Source organism: Tupaia chinensis, unplaced genomic scaffold (genome assembly GCF_000334495.1).
Source record: "Tupaia chinensis unplaced genomic scaffold, TupChi_1.0 Scaffold000199_1, whole genome shotgun sequence".
Lineage (NCBI taxonomy): Eukaryota > Metazoa > Chordata > Mammalia > Scandentia > Tupaiidae > Tupaia > Tupaia belangeri.
Window position 1 is genome coordinate 5,206,577 of NW_006159674.1, and position 4,278 is coordinate 5,210,854.

Consider the following 4,278-nt stretch of genomic DNA (forward strand, 5'->3'; position numbering starts at 1 on the left):
ACTGCTGGTTCCCACACTTGGCTTTATATTTGAATACTGCCACTTGGATACCAGGGCGAATTATGACTTAACTTTGGTAGGTCTCTGTCTCCATAAGTAAACAATGGGGCTAATAAAGCTATGAAACAGATGTTTGAGTCTCCATAAAAGAGGAAGTGAAAGTAACTACATATAACAGGCCCAGCTCAATGAATATCTGATAAATCTTTTGTTGAGAATGCGGAAGGACATTGAGGAAGTGAGGCTTAACTGGAATGCAGATAGAGCAAGAGGAGGGAAAATGGAAACCAGAAGAAGTAGATAGGGGAAAACATCAAGAAATCCAACAGAAAGAGCAGGAGGCAAATCATCTTGTCTCTATCTTTTTTTTAGAGAGAGAGGGTAAAGTGCGAATGCAGTCTCCCACTACCACAAATTATGCAGTCAGTTTCCTCCACATTTGGGGAAGTTGCAGGGGTCAGCACACTCAGAGTGCAATGGATAAGCCTCTCCCTGGGAAAACCACCTTCGTGGTCATGGTGTCTCCTCTGCCAGGTAATGGTATGTGTGTGATGGCATCCTCTTGAAATAGACATGAAATCTGGACCAGTAGATGGCATAGCGGTTACATCACTGGACTCCCACATAGTTGCCTGTGGTTTGAGTCCTAGATCGGGAGGCTTAAAACCCACCAGGCATGTACGTGTGTGCTCAAAATCCCAAGAGGAGACTGAGGGAAACAGGACTGCAGTGTGGCCATCACCTCTGGGGAGTGATTTCTTGCTTTCTGTCTCTCTGTCTCTTTGGTAAGCACATGTGCCCTATAGCAAAAAATATCTCTAAGAAAAAAAAAAAAAAGAAAAAGAAAAGAAATAGACCTGAAATCTTGTCTCCCAGCAGGTGGAATTGTGGCCCAGGAGAATCCTTGGAAGAAGGTAACCCTTAGCCAAGGGGTACAGAGCCTCTAGACAATTCCTAATACCAGAAAGAGAAGAACCATCCTCATTAGCATTTCTTTCCTCTCCTTTCTTGTTTCTTTTTCTGTCCCCTCACCCTCCTTTCTACCCTCCCTCCCTTCCTATCAAAACTATTTCAAAACTACATAGAGCTGACAAAACTTGTTTTGACTCAGAGTGGATAGACAATGGGGTCTGGTTTTTCAACTTTTAATTTATTGAACCTACAAAGAAAATTTCTGTATTCTCTTATTTTCTCCCAAGAGGAAAAAGTATAACCACTAGGAATGAAATAAAAAGCCCTCAGTCCTGCCACGTGTGTCTTTGGAAGATCTTCTAAGCTCTCAGATCCTGAGTTTCTTCCCCTGTGAGACAGGAGTGTGTGGAAGGAGATAGAGGAGGAGTTAGTCAGAAAAGCTCTCCAGTTTATTCTCTTAATTATTCAGTTTTCCAGTCCCTGGGTCACCAGGGGACACATTCAATTGCTTATTCATCCCATAAATGTCTGCGGAGCATCTACCCCATATCTGGCCCAGGTTTAACCATTAGATATATCAACATGAATGAAATATATGACATCCTATATGGCAAGGGAGACAGATAACAAATGAGCAAAAAAATAAGGAAATTGGATGACTTCAGACAATAAGAGGAGCCGCAAAGAAAACACAACTAGGTAATAGAATAGAACATGACTAAGCAAGATAGACTTGAAAAGAGATGGGTCAGGGAGAGTCCAGCAAGGTGGGCTTAGAAAGCTGGCCACCTCCTTTCCGTGCAGGTCTTCTGGGCTTCATCCTTTGATTGGAAGTGAGACTTGCCCTCACTGGAAATGTGTTTCCTCCTTACATCTCTTGGTTCCTGACCAATACTCCAAGTTTGCAATGGTATCCTAATGGGCCCACACGAGGAGACTTCAATGTCCATCAGAATGTCACCATGGATAGACATAAGCTTAGTGGTGATGAAGGAGAGAATGAACCTGGAGACTGTGCAAATAATCCAGGAAGACAGGCAGAAATTGATGCACTTCAATTTTATCTGCCTTTCTATCTCATCTTTTTCTTTAACTTTTTAAAAGATTTATTTATTTCATGAACAAGTGAAACAGAATGTGCAGCGAGCACACCCCCAGTTGGGTCTAGCACTGCAATCTATCCACAACCATCAGCCAATCCTGGATCATGGCCATGTATGAGCCCAGTGCACTCAGGAACATCTCTGGATGCAAACCTAGAACCTTTCCATGTGGGTCAGGCTTGCAGACCTTCTCACTATACCACTGTGAAACATCTAACTCCTACATAATCTTTTTTCCGGTTAGGTGTATGTATATGTGGGTATTCTTTATAATGAATATGATATGATGCTGGATCAACCTTGCATGGTGCACAGACATTGTTCAAAGTGCTCACATGGGTGGCATAGTAGTTAAGGCGCTGAACTCCCGCAAGGCTGACTAAGATTCGAGTCCTGGATCCATTGGCTTGAAACTCAAACTGAGCGCATGTGCATGTGCCCAATATCCCAGGAAGAGAATAGAAGAGAAAGGATTGCAGAATGGCCATTCCCCTGAGGGGAGTGATTTCTTGCTTTCTTCCTCTCTGCCTCTCTGGTGAGCGCATGCACCCTATAGCAAAATTCTCACTCTAAAAAAAATAAAATAAAATAAAAAATAAATTGCTCAAATATATCAATGCACTTAATTTTATGTCATTTCTGTGAAATACATAAAGATATTACCTCCCATTTTACAGATGAAAGAACAGAGGGGCAGCTAGGTAAGTGATCTGCAAAGCTCGTAGATGGCAAAGCCCAGAAGTTTAATACCATAGCCACTTCTTTTATCCATCATGCTTTGCACCCTTTGATGTATAAAATTTATTTAAGTGGTTTTGTGTTCTTATTGGAGGCTCAAGTTTAAATTCTTTAGAAATCTGTCAAAAATGTTGAAGATCATAAAGATGGGTATGAAGTCAGACAGAACTGGGTTTAAATGCCTATTAAGAAAAAATATCTGTGACACTTGTTAAAGATAGTAAGGCAGACTTTATTCAAAGGGGCTGTTACAATGGGGTTTTGCAGAAGGGTAGAGAGATTGGGCTCAACTCTGAATCGACAAGTCCAAGTGCAGACTGGTAGTCAAGGAGCCAGTCAGGGGTCAAAGGATAGAAAACTACTAAGAGTAAACAAAGGGTAAAGGGGGACTCTAATTGACTTGACAGGATTCATAATGACATATGGAGGGTAAGGGATGAAGATTTGATCAGATCAAGGGTGGGGGATATTTGCTAAACTAACCCAGAGTATTCAAGTTAAAATTGGACTAAGCGGCCCAAAGATGAGCCCCAGGGGAGAGGCCTACTCACAAGAGAACTCAGAGGAGCCTGACTAGTTTGTTTAGAGACTCTACATCACCCACAGGACTGTTACTCCCAGCCATGTAAACTTGGGTCATCTATCTAGCCTCTTTGATATTCACATTTCTCTTGATCTGCAAAGAAGAGGTAATAATATCTCTCTTACACATTGTGAAGATCATGAGCTAATTAAATGAGTTGGGGGTGTGCTCACATCTACTCTGTCTCTCTCTCACTTGCTTATGGAAGAAATAGAATTCTCAGCACAAGGCCTGATCTAGAGAGTGTGATTAATAACATTGTTATTACAAAAGCTCTTGTTATGAAATCATCCTTCCTGATGAAAGCCGGCTCTCTGGGCTCTTAAATGATCCATACTCCGCTCCTAGAACCCTTCAAAAGAGCAGTTTGATGACCTCACTGCTTAAAAGCTCTCTCACTTGAATAAAAAGGTAATGTCCAAAATCTTCTTACTGATTTTTCGGTACCTAATAATGAGGTTATATTTTCCCTCAGGTTTACTTTCTCCTCCTTTTCCTCTGGCTTATCCTCCTCCCAGGAATATTACCCACTCCACCTTCAGATTTACTCCATCTTGAAGGTCCCAAATGTGTTCCATTACCTGCAGGTAGCCTTCCCGCATGACCACAGCCAGAGGAAGGCCCTCAGCAGATCCATAACATGCCCTTCCTCTTCAGTAACCTGAACTACACTGTTAACCTCCAGCCTTGAACCTAACCCACCTGGCAGCTCTCCTGGAAGGCAGGGACCATGCCTGATGCATCTTTGTCTAAATGCCAGTTCTTCCATGCATCATGTAAGAGGCTGCCCCTAAACAGTTGGCTCATGGCCAAACCAGGACTCTTTCCTCTGGCAATTCCTCTTCTGAGAATATACCCAAAGAAATGGAAGCATGACCTTCAACAGGTCTTTGTACACCTTGCTCACAACAGCATTATGCCTAATAGCCAAAGGTCAACGAA

At 42.3% G+C, this 4,278-nt stretch overlaps 1 non-coding gene across 1 annotated transcript; it reads right to left on the reverse strand.

Moving 5' to 3' along the window:
- Positions 1-377: 377 nt before the first annotated feature.
- On the reverse strand, positions 378-544 carry LOC114007577 (U1 spliceosomal RNA). Its single transcript, XR_003549182.1, has one exon. It is a non-coding gene; the product is annotated as a U1 spliceosomal RNA (small nuclear RNA).
- Between the last annotated feature and the right edge of the window lie 3,734 nt (positions 545-4,278).